At 50.3% G+C, this 22,756-nt stretch overlaps 1 pseudogene; it reads left to right on the top strand.

Moving 5' to 3' along the window:
* The first annotated feature begins 2,623 nt into the window (after nucleotides 1–2,623).
* Nucleotides 2,624–22,756, top strand: part of LOC121288400 — a 64,456-nt pseudogene continuing 44,323 nt past the window's right edge.

The following is a 22,756-nucleotide window of genomic DNA, read 5'->3' as shown; positions in this document are numbered from 1 at the left end:
ACAGGAACAGCAGCATCAGCAACAGCAGCAGCAAAATCAGGAGCAACAGCAACAGTAGCAACTGCAGCAGGAACAGCAGCAGCCACTACTGCAGCAGCAGCAAAAACAACTGCAGCAGCAGCAGCAACAGCAACACCAGCAGCAACTGCAGCACCTTCAGCAGTAACAACAGCAGCAGGAGCAGCAAAATCAACAGCAACACCAGCAAAATCAGCAGCAGCAACAGCAACAGCATCAGCAAGAACTGCAGCAGCAACAACGCAGCAACAGTAACAGCAACAGTAGCAGGAGTTGCAGCAGCAACAACAGCCAAATGAACAGCAACAGCAGTAGCATCAGCAACAGCAGCCACAGCAACAGCTTAACCAGCAACAGCAGGAGCAGCATGAGCAGGAACAGCAGTAACAGTAATATCAGCAACAGCAGCAGCAGCAACAGCTTTACCAGCAACAGGAGGAGCAGCGGCAGCATCAGCATCAGTAATAGGATCATCGGCAACAGCAGCAGCCCAACACCAGCAGCAACTGCAGCTGCTTCAGGAGCAACAACAGCAGCTAGAGCAGCAAATGAAACAGCAACACCTGAAACATCTGCTGCAGCAACAGAAGCAGCCATATCAACAACAGCAACAGCAGCAGCAGCAACAGCAACAGGAACAGCAAAAACAGCAACAGCAACAAAAGCAACTGCAATAACACCTGCAGCAGCAGCAACAGGAACAGCAGCAACCATATCTGCAGCAACAGCAACAACAGAAGCAACAGAAGCAACAGCATCAAAAAGAATATTAACAGCAGCAGCAACACCAGCAACAGGAACAGCAACACAACAGCAGCATCAACAGCAGCAACTGGAACAGCAACAAGAGCAACAGCAGCAGCAACAGGAACAGCAAAAACAGCAGCAGCAATCGTCGCAGCAGCAGCTGCAACAGCAGCAGCAACAGCAGCAATAGCAACACAAACAGCAGCAAGAGGAACAGCATCAACAGCATAACAGCAGCAACTGGAACAGCAGCCGCAAAAACAGCAACAGAAGCAGCAGCAACAACAGCAGCAACAGGAACAGCAGCAACAGGCACAGCAACAACAGGAACAGGAACAACAGCATTAACAGCAACAACAGAAACAGCAACAACAGCAACAGAGGCATGATCAGCAGCAGTAGCATCAGCAGCAGGAGCAACAGCAACAGCAGAATGAAACAGCAATAGCAACAGCAGCAACGACAGCAGCTGCAACTGCAACAAGAACTGCAAAAAAGCAACAACCGCAAAACGAACAGCAGCAGCAGCAGCAACAGCAGCAATAGCAACAGTATCAACAGCAGGAGCAGCGGCAGTAACAACAGCAGTAACAGAAATATCAGCAAAAGCAGAAGCAGCAACAACTTTAGCAGCAACAACAACAATATTATCAGCAACAGCAGCAACAGCAATAGAGACAGTAGCCACAGAAGGAGCAGCAGCAGCAACAACAGTAGTAACAGCAATATCAGCAACATCAGCAGCAGCAACAGTGACAGTAGCAAGAGCAGGAGCAGTGGCAGCAACAACGGCAGTAACAGGAACATCAGCAATGGTAGCAGCAACAGCAGTAGCAACAACATCAGCAACAGCAGCAACAGGAATATCAACTGCAGCAGGAACAGCAGCAGCAACAGCACAACAGGAACAGCAGCAACAGGAATAGCAAACGCAGCAGGAACAGCAGCAGCAGCAGCAAGAACAGCAACAGGAAAAGTAGCAACAGGATCAGCAACAACAGCAGCAGTGGCAACAGCAACAGGAACAGCAAGAACAGCAACAGCAACAGCAACAGCAGAATGCAAGCAGCAACAGCAGCAAAAGGAACAGCAGCAACAGCAGCAACAGCAACAGTAACAACAGCAGGAGCAGTGGTAGTAACAGCAACAGTAACAGGAATATCAGCAACAGCAGCAGCAGCAAAACTTTAGCAGCAATAACAACAACAGCATTAACAACAGCAGCAACAGCAACAGCGACAGTAGCAACTGCAGGAGAAGCAGCAGCAACAACTGTATTAACAGGAATATCAGCAACATCAGCAGCAACAGCAGCAAGAGAAGCAAAAGCAGCAGCAGCAACAGCAACAGCGCCAATAGCAACAGCAGGAGCAGAGTCAGCAAAAACAGCAGTAACAGGATCATCAGCAATGGTAGCAGCAGCAACAGCATTAGCAGCAACAGCAGCAATAGCAGCCACATCAGCAACAGCAGCAACAGGAACAGCAGCAAGAGGAATATCAACCACCGTGGGAACAGCAGCAGCAAAAGCAAGAGCACAACAGGGACAGTAGCAACAGGATCAGCAACACCAGCAGCAACTGCAGCACCTTCAGCAGTAACAACAGCAGCAAGAGCAGCAAAATCAACAGCAACACCAGGAACATTAGCAGCAGCAAAAGCAATAGCATCAGCAAGACCAGCAGCAGCAACAACAGCAGCAGCAACAGTAACAGCAGCAAAAACTGTAGTAACAGGAATATCAGCAACATCAGCAGCAACAGCAGCAAGAGAAGCAAAAGCAGCAGCAACAGCAACAGCGCCAGTAGCAACAGCAGGAGCAGAGTCAACAACAAAAGCAGGAACAGGAACATCAGCAATGGTAGCAGCAGGAACAGAATTAGCAGCAACAGCAGCAATAGCAGCCACATCAGCAACAGGGACAGTAGCAACAGGATCAGCAACACCAGCAGCAACTGCAGCACCTTCAGCAGCAACAGCAGCAGCTAGAGCAGCAAATGCAACAGCAACATCAGCTGCAGCAACAGAAGCAACCATATCAACAACAGCAACAGCAGCAGCAACAACAGCAACAGGAACAGCAAAAACAGCAACAGCAACAGCAGCAACAGCGGCAATAGCAACCACATCAGCAACAGCAGCAACAGGAACAGCAGCAGCAGGAATATCAACCACTGTGGGAACAGCAGCAGCAACAGCAACAGCAAAACAGGGACAGTAGCAACAGGATCAGCAACACCAGCAGCGACTGCAGCACCTTCAGCAGTAACAACAGCAGCAGGAGCAGCAAAATCAACAGGAACACCAGCAAAATCAGCAGCAGCAAAGGCAACAGCATCAGCAAGACCAGCAGCAGCAACAACAGCAGCAACAGTAACAGCAACAGTAGCAACAACAGGAGCTGCAGCAGGAACGACAGCCAAAGGAACAGCAACAGCAGTAGCATCAGCAACAGCAGCCCAAAGAGCAGCAACAGCCATAGCATCAGGAACAGCATCAACAGCAACAGCTTTACCAGCAACAGCAGGAGCAGCATCAGCAAGAACAGCAGTAACAGGAATATCAGCAACAGCAGCAGCAGCAACAGGTTTACCAGCAACAGGATGAGCAGCGGCAGCAACAGCATCAGTAATAGGATCATCAGCAACAGCAGCTGCCCAACACCAGCAGAAACAGCATCAACAACAACTGCAGCAGCTGCAGCAACAGCAACACTAGCAGTAACTGAAGCTGCTTCAGCAGCAAAAGCAGCAGCTAGAGCAGCAAATGCAACAGCAACACCAGGATCATCAGCTGCAGCAACAGAAGCAGCCATATCAACAACACCAACAGCAGAAGCAACAACAGCAACAGGAACAGCAAAAACAGCAACAGCAACAGCAGCACCAGCAACTGCAATAACAGCTGCAGCAGCAGCAACAGGAACTGCAGCAATCGCTTCTGCAGCAACAGCAACAACAGAAGCAACAGAATCAAAAAGAACAGTAACAGCAGCGGCAACAGCAGCAACAGGAACAGCAGCATAACAGCTGCAACAGCAGCAGCAGCAGCAATAGCAACATAAACAGCAGCAATAGGAACAGCATCAACAGCAGCAACAGCAACAGCAACAGCAGCAAAAGGAACAGCAACATCATTAGGAGCAACAACCGCAGCAATAGTAGCAGCAGCAACAACAGCAGGAACAGCGACAGGAGCAGCAAAAACAGCAACAGGAACAGCAGGAATAACAGCACCAAAAAAAAAATTGTAACAGCAACAGCAACAACAGCAGCAGAGGCACGATCAGCAACAGTAACATCAGCAGCAGGAGCAACAGCAAAAGCAGAATGAAAGCAGCAATAGCAGCAGCAACAACAGCAGCAACAGGAACAGCAGCAACAGGCACAGCAACAACAGGAACAGGAACAACAGCATTAACAGCAACAACAGAAACAGCAACAACAGCAACAGAGGCATGATCAGCAGCAGTAGCATCAGCAGCAGGAGCAACAGCAACAGCAGAATGAAACAGCAATAGCAACAGCAGCAACGACAGCAGCTGCAACTGCAACAAGAACTGCAAAAAAGCAACAGCAGCAAAAGGAACAGCAGCAGCAGCAGCAACAGCAGCAATAGCAACAGTAACAACAGCAGGAGCAGCAGCAGTAACAACAGCAGTAACAGAAATATCAGCAAAAGCAGAAGCAGCAACAGCTTTAGCAGCAACAACAACAACAGTATCAGCAACAGCAGCAATAGCAATAGAATCAGTAGCCACAGAAGGAGCAGCAGCAGCAACAACAGTAGTAACAGGAATATCATCAACATCAGCAACAGTGACAGTAGCAAGAGCAGGAGCAGTGGCAGCAACAACGGCAGTAACAGGAACATCAGCAATGGTAGCAGCAACAGCAGTAGCAACAACATCAGCAACAGCAGCAACAGGAATATCAACTGCAGCAGGAACAGCAGCAGCAAGAGCAACAGCACAACAGGAACAGCAGCAACAGGAATAGCAAACGCAGCAGGAACAGCAGCAGCAGCAGCAGCAAGAACAGCAACAGGAACAATAGCAACAGGATCAGCAACAACAGCAGCAGTGGCAGCAGCAACAGGAACAGCAAGAACAGCAACAGCAGCAGCAACAGCAGCAGCAACAGCAACAGCAACAGTTGCAACAACAGCAACAGCAGTTGCAAGAACAGCAATAGGATCAGCAACAGCAACATCAGCAGCAGCAGCAACAGCAAGAGCAGAATGCAAGCAGCAACAGCAGCAAAAGGAACAGCAACAGCAACAGTAACAACAGCAGGAGCAGTGGAAGTAACAACAGCAGTAACAGGAATATCAGCAACAGCAGCAGCAGCAAAGCTTTAGCAGCAATAACAACAACAGCATTAACAACAGCAGCAACAGCAACAGCGACAGTAGCAACAGCAGGAGCAGCAGCAGCAACAACAGTAGTAACAGGAATATCAGCAACATTAGCAGCAACAGCAGGAAGAGAAGCAAAAGCAGCAGCAGCAACAGCAGCAACAGCAACAGCGCCAGTATCAACAGCAGGAGCAGAGTCAGCAACAACAGGAGTAACAGTAACAGGAACATCAGCAATGGTAGCATCAGCAGGAGCCTTAGCAGCAACAGCAGCAATAGCAGGCACATCAGCAACAGCAGCAACAGGAACAGCAGCAACAGGAATATCAACCACCGTGGGAACATCAGCAGCAACAGCAAGAGCACAACAGGGACAGTAGCAACAGGACCAGCAAAAACAGCAGCAGTGGCAGCAGCAACAGGAACAGCAATAACTGCAACAGCAGAAGCAACAGCAGCAACAAGATCAGCAACAGCAATAGCAGCAGAAAAAATATCAGCAGCAACAGCAACAGTAACTGCAACATCAACAGCAAGCAGCAACAGCAGGAGCAAAAGCAGCAACAGCAGCAGCAACAGCAGCAACAGGAACAGCAACAGCAGTAGCAGCAACAACCACAGCAATAGTAACAGCAGCAAAAACAGCAGCAACAAAATAGCAGCGGCAGCAACAGCAGCAGCAACAGCAGCAACAACAGCAGCAACAGGAAGAACAACAACTGGAACCGCAACAACAGCAGCAACAGCAGCGGCAACAGCAGCAACAGCAACAGCAACAACAGCAACAGCAGTAGCAACAGCAGCAACAGTATGAGCAGCAACAACAACAGTAGTAGCAACAGGAATAGCAGCAACAGCGACAGCAACAACAACAGCAACAGGAGCAACAACAACACAACAGCAACAGCAACAGCAGAAGTAGGAACAGCAACAGCAGCAGGCACAGCAAGAGCAACAGCAGCAACAGGTGCAGCAACAGCAGCAGCAACAGGAACAGCAGCAACAGCAACTGCAGCAACAACAGAAGCAACAGCAGCAAAAAGAACAGTAACAGCAGCAGCAACAGCAGCAACAGGAACAGCAGCATAACAGCAGCAACAGCAGCAGCAGCAACAGCAACAACAGGAAGAGCAACAGCAGCAACAGCAGCAGCAACACCAGCAACAGGAATAGCAAGTACTGCAACCGCAGCAGCAACAGCAGTAGCAACAGCAACAGTAACAGCTACAACAGCAACAGGAAATTTAGCAACAGGAACAGCAACAACAGTAGCAACAGCAGCAATAACAGCAGCAACAGGAACAGCAACAGCAGCAGCTACAGCAGCAACAGGATCAGCAACAGTAGCAGCAACAGCAAAAGCAACAGCAGCAACAGCAGCAAAAATACAGTAACAGCAGCAGCAACAACAGGAACAGCAGCAACAGCATTAGCAGCAACAGGAACAGCAGCCACAACTGCAGCAAAAGCAGCAAGAAGAACAGCATCATAACAGCAGCAACAACAGCAGCAGCAACAACAGGAACAGCAACAACAGCAGCAACAGGAACAGCAACTACAGCAGCAAAAGCATCAGCAATAACAGCAACAGGAACAGCAAAAACAGCAGCAGCAATCGTAGCCGCAGCAGCTGCAGCAGCAGCAGCAACAGCAACAGAAACAACAGAAATAGGAACAGTATCAACAGCATCAACAGCAGCAGCAACAGGAACAGCAACAGCATTAGGAGCAACAACCACGGCAATAGTAGAAGCAGCAGCAAAAGCAACAGCTATAGTAGCAACAGCAGGAGCAGAGGCAGCAACAACAGCAGTAACAGGAACATCAGCAATGGCAGCTGCAGCAACAGCAGTAGCAGGAACAGCAGCAGCAACAGCAGCAACAGCAATAGAAACAGCAGCAATATGAACAGCATAAACAGCAGCAGCAACAGTAGCAGCAACAGGAACAGCAGCAACAGCAACTGCAGCAACAACAGAAGCAACAGCAGCAAAAAGAACAGTAACAGCAGCAACAACAGCAGCAAAAGGAACAGCAAATAGATCAACAGCAGCAGCAACAGGGACAGCTGCACAGCAACAGCAATAGCAACAGCACCCGCAGCTGGAACAGCAGCAACAGGAACAGCAGCAACAGCAGAAATAGCATCAGCAATAACAGCAACAGGAACAGCAAATTCAGCAGCAGCAATCGTAGCAGCAGCAGCTGCAACAACCGCAGGAGCAACAGCAGCAGCAATAGCAGTAACAGCAGCAACAGGAACAGCAGCAAAAGTAAGAGCAACACCAGCAAGAACATCAGCAGCAGTAGCAACATCAGCAACATCAGCAGCAACAGCAGCCACAGCAGCAATAGCAACAGCAACACCAACAACATCAGCAGCAGCAACAGCAAAAACAGTAGCAGAAACAGCAGCAAACCTGCAGCAGTAGCAACATCAACAGCAAGAACAGCAGTAACAGGAATATCAGCAACAACAGCAGCAGCAACAACTTTACCATCAACAGCAGGAGCAGTGTCAGCAACAACAGCAGTAACAGGAATATCAGAAATTGCAGCAACAGCAGCTACAACAACTGCAGCAGCAGCAAAAACAGCAACAACAGCAGCAGCAAACACAGCAACAGCAGCAGCAGGAGCAGCAACCACTACTGCAGCAGTAGCAACAGCAATAGCGATAGCCGCTATACAGAAGCAGGTACCGCAACAGCAATATCAGCAGCAGCACCATGAACAGCAGTAACAGGAACAGCAACATCAGCAGCAACGGCAGCCGCAGCAGCAAAAGCAACAGCACCAACAACATCAGCAGCAGCAACAGCAACAACAGTAGCAGAAACAGCAGCAAACCTGCAGCAGTAGCAACATCAACAGCAGCAGCAGCAGCTACAACAGCAGCAGGAGCAAAAACAGCAACAGGAGCAGCAAAAGCAGCAACATTAGCAACAGCAACAGCAGTAGTAGCAACAGCAGCAGCAACAAAAGCAGCAGTAACAGCAGCAACAGCAACAGCATCAGCAAGAGAAGCAGCAGCAACAACTGCAGCAACAGTAACAGCAACGTCGCAACAGCAGGAGCTGCAGCAGCAACAACAGCCAAAGGAACAGCAACAGCAGTATCATCAGCAACAGCAACCAAAGGAACAGCAACAGCAGTAGCATCAGCAAGAGCAGCAACAGCAACAGCTTTACCAACAACAGCAAGAGCAGCGTCAGCAAGAACAGCAGTAACAGGAATATCAGCAACAGCAGCAGCAACAGCTTTACCATCGACAGCAGGAGCAGTGGCAGCAACAACAGCAGTAACAGGAATATCAGAAATTGCAGCAACAGCAGCTACAACAACTGCAGCAGCAACAAAAAGAGCAACAAAAGCAGCAGCAAACTCAGCAACAGCAGCAGCATCCACAACTGCAGCAGTAGCAGCAGCAACAGCGATAGCCGCTACAGAAGCAGGTACAGCAACAGCAATGTCAGCAGCAGCTCCATGAACAGCGGTAACAGGAACAGCAACATCAGCAACAGTAGCAACAGTAGCAACAGCAGGAGCCGCAGCAGCAACAACTGCAAGAGCAGCAAAATCAGCAGCATCAGCAATAGCAAGAATAGCAACAGTGACAGAAGCAACAGCAAGAAACAGCAGCAACAGCAGCAGCAACAGGAACATCTACAACAGCAGCAACAGCAGCAGCAACAGCAACTACAGGAACAGCAAGAACAGCAACAGCTGCAGCAACAGCAGCGGCATCAGCAGAAACAGCATTAGCAACACCACCAGCAACACTAACAGCAACAGTAGCAACAGCAGGAGCAACAGCAGCATCAACAGCAAGAGCTGAAAAAACAGCAGCAAAAGCAGCAGCAACAGCTGCCACAACAGCAGCAACAGGAACAGCCGGAACAGCAACAGCAATAGCAACAGCAGCAACAGGATCAGCAACAGCAGCAGCAACAGTAGCAGCAGGAACAGCAGCAGCAACAACAGCAATAGCACAGGAGGAGCAGTGGCGCCAACAACTTCAGTAATAGGATCATCAGCAACAGCAGCAGTCGCAACAGCAGCAGAAACAACAACTTCAGCAGCAGCAGCAACAGCAACAGCAGCAGCAAAAACAACTGCAGTGCAGCAGCAACAGCAACACCAGCAGCAACTGCAGCTGCTTCAGCAGCAACAACAGCAAACGCAACAGCAACACCAGCAACATCAGCAGCAACATCATCAGCAAAAACAGCAGCAGCAAGAACAGTAACAGCAGCAGTAGCAACAGCAGGAGCTGCAGCAGCAACAACAGCCAAAGGAACAACAACAGCAGCAGCAGCAGCAACAGCAGCCAAAGGAACAGCAACAGCAACAGCATCAGAAGCAACAGCAGGTAAAGCATCAGCAAGAACAGCAGTAACAGGAATATCAGCAACAGCAGCAGCAGCAACAGCATTAGCAGGAACAGGAGGAGCAGCAGCAGCAACAACATCAGTAATAGGATCATCAGCAACAGCAACAGCAGCAACAACTGCAGCAGCTGCAGCAACAGCAACACCAGCAGCAACTGCAGCTGCTTCAGCAGCAACAACAGCAGCAAGAGCAGCAAATGCAACTGCAACACCAGCAACATCAGCAGTAGCAATAGAAGCAGACATAGCAACAACAGCAACGGCAGCAACAACAGCAACATGAACAGCAAAAACAGCAATAGCAACAGCAGCAACAGCAGCAGCAGCAAATGGAACAGCAACCGCAGCCGCAGCAGCAACGGCAGCAGCAACAGCAACAGCAACAGCAATACCAGCAACAGCAGGAGCAGCAGCATCAGAAAGAGCAGTAACAGGAATATCAACAACAGCAGCAACAGCAGCTACAACAACTGCAGCAGCATCAACAGAAGCAACAATAGCAGCAGCAACAGCAGCAGCAAAAGCTGCAACAGGAACAGCAACAACAGCAGCAACAGCAGCAACAGCAGCAACAGGATCAGCATCAGCAGCAGCAACAGCAGCAGCAACAGCAGCAGCAAAAGCAACAGTAGCAAAATCATCAGCAGCAGCTGGAGCAACAGCAGCAACAACAGCAGCAGCAGCAACAGCAACAGCAACAGCAGCAGCAGCAGCAACAGCAGCAGCCATAGCAACAACAGCAACAACAGCAGCAGAAACACCAGCAAACCTGCCGCAGCAGCAACATCAACAGCAGCAGCAACAGCAACAGCGGCAACAGCAACAGCAACAGCAATACCAGCAACAGCAGGAGCAGCAGCATCAGAAAGAGCAGTAACAGGAATATCAACAACAGCAGCAACAGCAGCTACAACAACTGCAGCAGCATCAACAGAAGCAACAACAGCAGCAGCAACAGCAGCAGCAAAAGCTGCAACAGGAACAGCAACAACAGCAGCAACAGCAGCAACAGCAGCAACAGCAGCAACAGGATCAGCATCAGCAGCAGCAACAGCAGCAGCAACAGCAGCAGCAAAAGCAACAGTAGCAAAATCATCAGCAGCAGCCGGAGCAACAGCAGCAACAACAGCAGCAGCAGCAACAGCTACAGCAACAGCAGCAGCAGCAGCAACAGCAGCAGCCATAGCAACAACAGCAACAACAGCAGCAGAAACACCAGCAAACCTGCCACAGCAGCAACATCAACAGCAGCAGCAACAGCAACAGCGGCAACAGCAGCAGCAACAGCAGCAGCAAAGGCAACAGCAACAGCAATATCAGCTGCAGCATGAGCAACAGCAACAGCAGCAACAGCAACATCAACAGTAGCAACATAAACAGTAGCAACAGCAGGAACAGTGGCAGCAACCGCAGATACCTCAGCAACAGCAGCAGCAGAAACAGCAGTAGCAGCCACAACAGCAAGAGCAGCTGCAACATCAGTAATAGTATCATCATCATCAGCAGCAGCAACAACAACAGCAACAGCTGCCACAACAGCAGCAACAGGAACAGCAAGAACAGCAACAGCAATAGCAACAGCAGGAGCAGAAACACCAGAAAACCAGAAGCAGCAGTAACATCAACAGCAGCACCAACAGCAACAGCGGCAACAGCAGCATCAACAGCAGCAGCAATAACAGCTGCAGCAACAGCAACAGCAACAGCAGCAACAGCAACATCAACAGGAGCGACATGAACAGCAGCAGCAGGAACAGCAACAGCAGCAGCAGCGACATCAGCAGCAGCAACATCAACAGCCCAGGAGGAGCAGTGGCAGCAAGAACTTCAGTAATAGGATCATCAGCAACAGCATCAGCCGCAACAGCAGCAGAAGCAACAACTGCAGCTGCAGCTGCAACAGCAACAGCAGCAGCAACAGCAGCAGCAGCAAAAACAACTGCAGCAGCAGCAACAGCAACACTAGCAGCAACTGCAGCTGCTTCAGCAGCAACAAAAGCAGCAAGAGCAGCAAATGCAACAGCAACACTAGCAACATCAGCAGCAACAACAGCAACAGCATCAGCAAGAGCAGCAGTAGTAGCAACAGCAGCAACAGTAACAGCAACAGTAGCAACAGCAGGAGCCGCAGCAGCAAAAAGAGCCAAAGGAACAGCAACAGCAGTAGCATCAGCAACAGCAGCCAAAGGAACAGCAACAGCAGTAGCATCAGCAACAGCAGCAACAGCATTAGCAGCAACAGCAGGAGCAGCGTCAGCAAGAACAGCAGTAACAGGAATATCAGCAACAGCAGCAGCAGCAACAGCTTAACCAGTAACAGGAGGAGTAGCGGCAGCAGCAACATCAGTAATAGGATCATCATCATCAGCAGCAGCAACAACAACTGCAGCAGCTGCAGCAACAGCACACCAGCAGCAACTGCAGCTGCTTCAGCAGCAACAACAGCAGCAAGAGCAGCAAATGCAACAGAAAAACCAGCAACATCAGCAGCAGCAACAGCGGCAGCCATAGCAACAACAGCAACAGCAGCAACAGCAGCAAAAGGAACAGCAACTGCAGCCGCAGCAGCAGCAACAGCAGCAGCAACAGCATTAGCAGCAACAGCAACAGCATTACCAGCAACAGCAGGAGCAGCAGCAGCAACAAAAGCAGTAACAGGGATATCAGCAACAGCAGCAATAACAGCTACAACAACTGGAGCAGCAGCAAAAACAGCAGCAACAACAGCTGCAGCAACCGTACCAACAGCAACAGCAAAGCAGTAGTAAAAGCAAAAACAACACCAGCAACAGCAGCAGCAGCAACAACAACAGCCGCAGGAAAAAGAGCAAAAGCAACAAGAGCGGCAACAGCAGGAGCTGCAGCAGCAACAACAGCAAGAGAAGCATAATAAGCAGCAACAGCAACAGCAGCAGCAACAGCAACAGCAACAGCAGCAACAGTAGCAGCAACAGCAGCAGCAACAGCAGCAGCAAAAGCAACATTTGCAAAATCCTCAGCAACAGCTGCAGGAACAGCAGCAACAACAGCAGCATCAACAGCAACAACAACCGCAGCAGAAACATGAGCAAACATGCCGCAGCAGCAAATTCAACAGGATCAGCAACAGCAACAGCAGCAGCAACAGCAGCAGCAAAAGCAACAGTAGCAAAATTATCAGCAACAGCAGCAGGAAGAGCAGCAACAAGAGGAGCAACAGCAACAGCAGCAGCAACAGCAACAGTATCAGCTGCAACAGGAACAGCAACAACAGCAGCAACAGCAGCAATAGGCTCAGCAACAGCAACAGCCACAACAGCAGCAGAAACAACAACTGCAGCTGCAGCTGCAACAGCAACAGCAGCAGTCGCAACAGCAGCAGCAGTAGAAACAACTGCAGCAGCAACAGCAGCAGCAAGATCAGCAACAGCAACATCAACAGGAGCAACATGAACAGCAGCAGCACGAACAGCAACAGCAACAGCAGCTGCCGCAAGAGCAGCAGCAGCAAAGATAACTGCAGCAGCATCAGCAGCAGCAAAAGCAACAGTAGCAAAATCATCAGCAACAGCAGCAACAACAGCAGCAGCAACAGCAGCAGCAAAAGCAACAGCAGCAAACAGCAACAACAGCAGCAGCAACAACAAAAACAGAAGCAGCAGCAGCAACAACAGCAGCCATAGCAACAGCAGCAACAACAGCAGCAGAAACACCAGCAAATCTGCCGCAGCAGCAACATCAACAACAGCAAAAACAGCAACAGTGGCAACAGCAGCAGCAACAGCAGCAGCAATAACAGCTGCAGCAACAGCAACAGCAACATCAACAGGAGCAACATGAACAGCAGCAGCAGGAACAGCAACAGCAACAGCAGCAGCAATAGCAACAGCATCAGCAAGTGCAGCAGCAGCAACAACAGCAGCAGCAGTAACAGCAACAGTAGCAACAGCAGGAGCTGCAGCAGCAACAAGAGCCAAAGGAACAGCGACAGCAGTAGCGTCAGCTACAGCAGCAACAGCATTAGCAGCAACGTCAGGAGCAGCGTCAGCAAGAACAGCAGTAACAGGAATATCAGCAACAGCATCAGCAGCAACAGCTTAACCAGCAACTGGAGGAGTAGCGGCAGCAGCAACAACAGTAATAGGATCATCATCATCAGCAGCAGCTACAACAACTGCAGCAGCTGCAGCAACAGCACACAAGCAACATCAGCAACAGCAACAGCAGCAAAAGGAACAGCAACCGTAGCCACAGCAGCAGCAACAGCTGCAACAACAGCAACAGCATCAGCAAAAACAGCAGCAGCAGCAGCAACAATAACAGCAGCAGTAGCAACAGCAGGAGCTGCAGCAGCAACAACAGCTAAAGGAACAGCAACAGCAGTAGCATCAGCAACAGCAGCCAAAGGAACAGCAACAGCAGTAACATCAGCAACAGCAGCAACAGCTTTACCAGCAACAGGAGGAGCAGCGGCAGCAACAACATCAGTAATAGTATCATCATCATCAGCAGCAGCAGCAACAACAGCAACAGCTGCCACAACAGCAGCAACAGGAACAGCAAGAACAGCAACAGCAATAGCAACAGCAGCAGCAGAAGCACCAGAAAACCAGAAGAAGCAGTAACATCATCAGCAGCAGTAACAGCAACAGCGGCAACAGCAGCAACAACAGCCGCAGCAATAACAGCAGCAGCAACAGCAACAGAAACAGCAGCAACAGCAACATCAACAGGAGCGAAATGAACAGCAGCAGCAGCGACATCAGCAGCAGCAACAGCAGGAGCAGCAGCAAAATTAACAACTGCAGCAGCAACAGCAGCAGCAGCAACATCAGCTGCAGCAACAGCAACAGCAACAGCAGCAGCCACAACTGCAGCAGCAGCTAAAACAACTGCAGCAGCAGCAGCAACAGCAACAGCAGCAGCAACTGCAGCACCTTCAGCAGTAACAACAGCAGCAGGAGCAGCAGAATCAACAGCAACACATGCACAATCAGCAGCAGCAACAGCAACAGCATCAGCAAGAACAGCAGTAACAGGAATATCAGCAACAGCAGCAGTGGCAACAGCTTTACCAGCAGCAGCAGCAACAATAACAGCAGCAGTAGCAACAGCAGGAGCTGCAGCAGCAACAACAGCCAAAGGAACAGCAACAGCAGTAGCATCAGCAACAGCAGCCAAAGGAACAGCAACAGCAGTAGCATCAGCAACAGCAGCAACAGCATTAGCAGCAACAGCAGGAGCAGCGTCAGCAAGAACAGCAGTAACAGGAATATCAGCAACAGCAGCAGCAGCAAAAGCATTATCAGCAACAGGAGGAGCAGCGGCAGCAACAACATCAGTAATAGTATCATCATCATCATCAGCAGCAACAACAACAGCAACAGCTGCCACAACAGCAGCAACAGGAACAGCAAGAACAGCAACAGCTTAAGGAACAGCGGCAGCAGAAACACCAGAAAACCAGAAGCAGCAGTAACATCAACAGCAGCACCACCAGCAACAGCGGCAACAGCAGCATCAACAGCAGCAGCAATAACAGCTGCAGCAACAGCAACAGCAACAGCAGCAACAGCAACATCAACAGGAGCGACATGAACAGCAGCAGCAGGAACAGCAACAGCAGCAGCAGCGACATCAGCAGCAGCAACAGCAACAGCCCAGGAGGAGCAGTGGCAGCAAGAACTTCAGTAATAGGATCATCAGCAACAGCATCAGCTGCAACAGCAGCAGAAACAACAACTGCAGCTGCAGCTGCAACAGCAACAGCAGCAGCAACAGCAGCAGCAGCAAAAACAACTGCAGCAGTAGCAACACCAACACTAGCAGCAACTGCAGCTGCTTCAGCAGCAACAAAAGCAGCAAGAGCAGCCAATGCAACAGCAACACCAGCAACATCAGCAGCAACAACAGCAACAGCATCAGCAAGAGCAGCAGCAGTAGCAACAGCAGCAACAGTAACAGCAACAGTAGCAACAGCAGGAGCCACAGCATTAACAAGAGCCAAAGGAACAGCAACAGCAGTAGCATCAGCTACAGCAGCCAAAGGAACAGCAACAGCAGTAGCATCAGCAACAGCAGCAACAGCATTAGCAGCAACAGCAGGAGCAGCGTCAGCAAGAACAGCAGTAACAGGAATATCAGCAACAGTAGCAGCAGCAACAGCTTAACCAGTAACAGGAGGAGTAGCGGCAGCAGCAACATCAGTAATAGGATCATCATCAGCAGCAGCAGCAACAACAACTGCAGCAGCTGCAGCAACAGCACACCAGCAGCAACTGCAGCTGCTTCAGCAGCAACAACAGCAGCAAGAGCAGCAAATGCAACAGTAAAACCAGCAACATCAGCAGCAGCAACAGCGGCAGCCATAGCAACAACAGCAACAGCAGCAACAGCAGCAAAAGGAACAGCAACTGCAGCCGCAGCAGCAGCAACAGCAGCAGCAACAGCATCAGCAGCAACAGCAACAGCATTACCAGCAACAGCAGGAGCAGCAGCAGCAACAAAAGCGGTAACAGGAATATCAGGAACAGCAGCAATAACAGCTACAACAACTGGAGCAGCAGCAAAAACAGCAGCAGCAACAGCAGCAGCAACCGTACCAACAGCAACAGCAAAGCAGCAGTAAAAACAAAAGCAACACCAGCAACATCAGCAGCAGCAACAACAACAGCCGCAGGAAAAAGAGCAAAAGCAACAAGAGCGGCAACAGCAGGAGCTGCAGCAGCAACAACAGCAAGAGAAGCATAATAAGCAGCAACAGCAACAGCAGCAGCAACAGCAACATCAACAGCAGCAACAGTAGCAGCAACAGCAGCAGCAACAGCAGCAGCAAAAGCAACATTTGCAAAATCCTCAGCAACAGCAGCAGGAACAGCAGCAACAACAGCAGCAGCATCAGCAACAACAACAGCAGCAGAAACATGAGCAAACATGCTGCAGCAGCAAATTCAACAGGATCAGCAACAGCAACAGCAGCAGCAAAAGCAACAGTAGCAAAATTATCAGCAACAGCAGCAGGAAGAGCAGCAACAAGAGGAGCAACAGCAACAGCAGCAGCAACAGCAACAGGATCAGCTGCAACAGGAACAGCAACAACAGCAGCAACAGCAGCAATAGGCTCAGCAACAGCAACAGCCACAACAGCAGCAGAAACAACAACTGCAGCTGCAGCTGCAACAGCAACAGCAGCAGTCGCAACAGCAGCAGCAGCAGAAACAACTGCAGCAGCAACAGCAGCAGCAAGATCAGCAACAGCAACATCAACAGGAGCAACATGAACAGCAGCAGCAGGAACAGCAACAGCAACAGCAGCTGCCGCAAGAGCAGCAGCAGCAAAGATAACTGCAGCAGCATCAGCAAAAGCAAAAGCAACAGTAGCAAAATCATCAGCAACAGCAGCAGCAACAGCAGCAGCAACAGCAGCAGCAAAAGCAACAGTAGCAAACAGCAACAACAGCAGCAGCAACAACAAAAACAGAAGCAGCAGCAGCAACAACAGCAGCCATAGCAACAGCAGCAACAACAGCAGCAGAAACACCAGCAAATCTGCCACAGCAGCAACATCAACAACAGCAGCAACAGCAACAGTGGCAACAGCAGCAGCAACAGCAGCAGCAATAACAGCTGCAGCAACAGCAACAGCAACATCAACAGGAGCAACATGAACAGCAGCAGCAGGAACAGCAACAGCAGCAGCAGCGACATCAGCAGCAGCAACAGCAACAGCCCAGGAGGAGCAGTGGCAGTAAGAACTTCAGTAATAGGGTCATCAGCAACAGCATCAGCCACAACAGCAGCAGAAACAACAACTGCAGCTGCAGCTGCAACAGCAGCAGCCACCATAGCAGCAGCAGCAAAAACAAATGCAGCAGCAGCAACAACAGCAACAGCATCAGCAAGTGCAGCAGCAGCAACAACAGCAGCAGCAGTAACAGCAACAGTAGCAACAGCAGGAGCTGCAGCAGCAACAGCAGCCAAAGGAACAGCGACAGCAGTAGCGTCAGCTACAGCAGCAACAGCATTAGCAGCAACGTCAGGAGCAGCGTCAGCAAGAACAGCAGTAACAGGAATATCAGCAACAGCATCAGCAGCAACAGCTTAACCAGCAACTGGAGGAGTAGCGGCAGCAGCAACAACAGTAATAGGATCATCATCATCAGCAGCAGCAACAACAACTGCAGCAACTGCAGCAACATCACACCAGCAGCAACTGCAGCTGCTTCAGCAGCAACAACAGCAGCAAGAGCAGCAAATGCAAAAGCAAAACTAGCAACATCAGCAGCAGCAAAAGCGGAGCCATAGCAACAACAGCAACAGCAGCAACAGCAGCAAAAGGAACAGCAACCGCAGCCGCAGCAGCAACAGCAGCAGCAACAGCATCAGCAGCAACAGCAACAGCATTACCAGCAACAGCAGGAGCAGCAGCAGCAACAAAAGCAGTAACAGGAATATCAGCAACAGCAGCAATAAAAGCTACAACAACTGCAGCAGCAGCAAAAACAGCAGCAGCAACAGCAGCAGCAACCGTACCAACAGCAACAGCAAAGCAGCAGCAAAAGCAAAAGCAACACCAGCAACATCAGCAGCATCAACAACAACAGCAGCAGGAAAAAGAGCAAAAGCAACAAGAGCAGCAACAGCAGGAGCTGCAGCAGCAACAACAGCAAGAGAAGCATAATAAGCAGCAACAGCAACAGCAGCAGCAACAGTAGCAGCAACAGCAGCAGCAACAGCAGCAGCAAAAGCAACATTTGCAAAATCCTCAGCAACAGCAGCAGGAACAGCAGCAACAACAGCAGCAGCAGCAACTGCAACATCCACAGCAGCAGCAACAGTAACAACAACAGCAGCAGAAACACGAGCAAACATGCCGCAGCAGCAAATTCAACAGGATCAGCAACAGCAACAGCAGCAGCAACAGCAGCAGCAAAAGCAACAGTAGCAAAATTATCAGCAACAGCAGAAAGAAGAGCAGCAACAAGAGGAGCAACAGCAACAGCAGCAGCAACAGCAACAGGATCAGCTGCAACAGGAACAGCAACAACAGCAGCAACAGCAGCAATAGATTCAGCAACAGCAACAGCCGCAACAGCAGCAGAAACAACAACTGCAGCTGCAGCTGCAACAGCAACAGCAGCAGTCGCAACAGCAGCAGCAGCAAAAACAACTGCAGCAGCAACAACAGCAGCAAGATCAGCAACAGCAACATCAACAGGAGCAACATGAACAGCAGCAGCAGGAACAGCAACAGCAACAGCAGCTGCCGCAAGAGCAGCAGCAGCAAAGATAACTGCAGCAACATCAGCAGCAGCAGCAAAAGCAACAGTAGCAAAATCATCAGCAACAGCAGCAGCAACAGCAGCAGCAACAGCAGCAGCAAAAGCAACAGTAGCAAACAGCAACAACAGCAGCAGCAACAACAAAAACAGAAGCAGCAGCAGCAACAACAGCAGCCATAGCAACAGCAGCAACAACAGCAGCAGAAACACCAGCAAACCTGCTGCAGCAGCAACATCAACAACAGCAGCAACAGCAACAGCGCAACAGCAGTCGCAACAGCAAAAGCAATAACAGCTGCAACAACAGCAACAGCAACATCAACAGGAGCAACATGAACAGCAGCAGCAGGAACAGCAACAGCAGCAGCAGCGACATCAGCAGCCGCATCAGCAACAGCCCAGGAGGAGCAGTGGCAGTAAGAACTTCAGTAAAAGGGTCATCAGCAACAGCATCAGCCACAACAGCAGCAGAAACAACAACAGCAGCTGCAGCAAAAACAACTGCAGCAGCAACAACAGCAGCTAGAGCAGCAAATGCAACAGCAACACCAGCAACATCAGCAGCAACAACAGCAACAACAGCATCAAGAGCAGCAGCAGCAACAACTGCAGCAACAGTAACAGCAACAGTAGCAACAGCAGGAGCTGCAGCAGCAACAAGAGCCAAAGGAACAGCAACAGCAGTAGCTTCAGCAACAGCAGCCAAAGGAACAGCAACAGCAGTAGCATCAGCAACAGCAGCAACAGCATTAGCAACAACAGCAGGAGCAGAGTCAGCAAGAACAGCAGTAACAGGAATATCAGCAGCAGCAGCAGCAACAGCTTTACCAGCAACAGGAGGAGCAGCAGCAGCAACAACATCAGTAATAGCATCATCATCTGCAGCTGCAGCAACAACAACAGCAACAGCTGCCACAACAGCAGCAACAGGAGCAGCTAGAACAGCAACAGCAATAGCAACAGCAGCAGATGAAACACCAGAAAACCAGAAGCAGCAGTAACATCAACAGCAGCACCAACAGCAACAGCAGCAACAGCAACATCAACAGGAGTGACATGAAGAGTAGCAGCAAGAACAGCAACAGCAGCAGCAAAAGCAACAGTAGCAAAATCATCAGCAACAGCAGCAGGAAGAGCAGCAACAAGAGCAGCAACAGCAACAGCAGCAGCAACAGCAACAGGATCAGCTGCAACAGGAACAACAACAACAGCAGCAACAGCAGCAATCGACTCAGCAACAGCAACAGCCGCAACAGCAGCAGCAACAAGAACTGCAGCTGCAGCTGCAACAGCAACAGCAGCAGTCGCAACAGCAGCAGCAGCAAAAACAACTGCAGCAGCAACAACAGCAGCAAGATCAGCAACAGCAACATCAACAGGAGCAAAATGAACAGCAGCAGAAGGAACAGCAACAGCAGCAGCAGCGACATCAGCAGCAGCAACAGCAACAGCCCAGGAGGAGTAGTGGCAGCAAGAACTTCAGTAATAGGATCATCAGCAACAGCATCAGCCGCAACAGCAGCAGAAACAACAACTGCAGCTGCAGCTGCAACAGCAACAGCAGCAGTCGCAACAGCAGCAGCAGCAAAAACAACTGCAGCAGCAACAACAGCAGCAAGATCAGCAACAGCAACATCAACAGGAGCAACAGGAACAGCAGCAGGAACAGCAACAGCAACAGCAGCAGCAGGAACAGCAACAGCAGCAACAGCAACACGAGCAGAAACTGCAGCTGCTTCAGCAGCAACAACAGCAGCTAGAGCAGCAAATGCAACAGCAACACCAGCAACATCAGCAGCAACAACAGCAACAGCATCAGCAAGAGCAGCAGCAGCAACAACTGCAGCAACAGTAACAGCAACAGTAGCAACAGCAGGAGCTGCAGCAGCAACAAGAGCCAAAGGAGCAGCAACAGCAGTAGCATCAGCAACAACAGCAACAGCATTAGCAGCAACAGCAGGAGCAGCGTTAGCAAGAACAGCAGTAACAGGAATATCAGCAGCAACAGCAGCAACAGCTTTACCAGCAGCAGGAGGAGCAGCGGCAGCAACAGCATCAGTAATAGGATCATCAGCAAAAGCAGCAGCCCAACACCAGCAGAAACAGCAGCAACAACAACAGCAGCAGCAGCAGCAACAGCAACACCAGCAGCAACTTCAGCTGCTTAAGCAGCAACAACAGCAGCAAGAGCAGCAAATGCAACAGCAACACCAGCAGCATCAGCTGCAGCAACATAAGCAGCCATAGCAACAACAGCAAGAGCAGCAGCACCAAAAGGAACAGCATACACAGCCGCAGCAGCAACAGCAACAGCAACAGCATAACCAGCAACAGCAGGAGCAGCGGCAGCAACAACAGCAGTAACAGGAATAACAGCAATATTAGCTACAACAACTGCAGCAGCAGCAAAACAGCAACATGAGCAACAGCAGCAACAGCAACAGCAGCAGCAGCAGCAGCACCAATTGCAGCAGCAGCAACAGCAACAGCGATAGCCGCTACAGAAGAAGGTACAGCAACAGCAAAAACAGCTTTAGCAACACCACCAGCAACACTAACAGCAACAGCAGCATCAACAGCAAGAGCAGAAAAATCAGCAGCAACAACAATAGCAACAGCTGCCACAACAGCAGCAACAGCAGCAGCAACAGCAGCAACGGGAGCAGAAAGAACAGCAACAGCAACAGCAGCAACAGCAGCAACAGCAGCAGCAGAAACACCAGCAAACCTGCCACAGCAGCAACATCAACAGCAGCAGCAATAACAGCTGCAGCAACAGCAACAGCAACATCAAAAGGAGCTACATGAAAGCAGCAGCGGGAACAGCAACAGCAGCAGCAGCGACATCAGCAGCAGCAACAGCAACAGCACAGGAGCAGCAGTGGTGGCAAGAACTTCAGTAATAGGATCATCAACAATAGCAACAGCCGCAACAGCAGCAGAAACAACATCTGCAGCTGCAGCTGCAACAGCAACAGCAGCAGTCGCAACAGCAGCAGCAGCATAAACAACTGGAGCAGCAGCAACAGCAACACCAGCAACAACGGCACCTGCTTTAGAAGCAACAACAGCAGCAATAGCAGCAAACGCAACAGCAACACCAGCAACATCAGCAGCAACAACAGCAACAGCATCAGCAAAAACAGCAGCAGCAACAACAATAACAGCAACAGTAGCAACAGCAGGAGCTGCAGCAGCAAGAGCCAAAGGAACGGCAACAGCAGTAGCATCAGCAACAGCAGCCAAAGGAACAGCAACAGCAGTAGCATCAGCAACAGCAGCAACAGCATTAGCAGCAACAGCAGGAGCAGCGTCAGCAAGAACAGCAGTAACAGGAATATCAGCAACAGCAGCAGGAGCAACAGCTTTACCAGCAACAGGAGGAGAAGCAGCAGCAGCAACATCAGGAATAGGATCATCATCAGCAGCAGCAGCAACAACAACTGCAGCAGCTGCAGCAACAGCAACATCAGCAGCAACTGCAGCTGCTTCAGCAGCAACAACAGCAGCAAGAGCCGCAAATGCAACAGCAACACCAGCAACATCAGCGGCAGCAACATCGGCAGCCATAGCAATAACAGCAACAGCAGGAACAACAGCAGCAGGAGCAGCAAAAACATCAAGAGCAACAGCAGCAACAGCAACAGCAGCAAAAGGAACAGCAACCGCAGCCACAGCAGCAACAGCAGCAGCAACAGCATCAGCAACAACAGCAACAGCATTACCAGCAACAGCAGGAGCAGCAGCAGCAACAACAGCAGTAACAGGAATATCAGCAACAACAGCAATAGCAACAACAACAACTGGAGCAGCAGCAAAAACAGCAGCAGCAACAGCAGCAGCAACCGTACCAGCAGCAACAGCAGCAGCAGCAACAACAGCAGTAGGAAAATCAGCAAAATCAACAAGAGCAGCAACAGCAGGAGCTCCAGCAGCAACAACAGCAAGAGCAGCATAATAAACAGCAACAGCAAGAGCAGCAGC

Source organism: Carcharodon carcharias, chromosome 15 (genome assembly GCF_017639515.1).
Source record: "Carcharodon carcharias isolate sCarCar2 chromosome 15, sCarCar2.pri, whole genome shotgun sequence".
Lineage (NCBI taxonomy): Eukaryota > Metazoa > Chordata > Chondrichthyes > Lamniformes > Lamnidae > Carcharodon > Carcharodon carcharias.
This window is presented reverse-complemented; position numbering and strand designations above follow the sequence as displayed.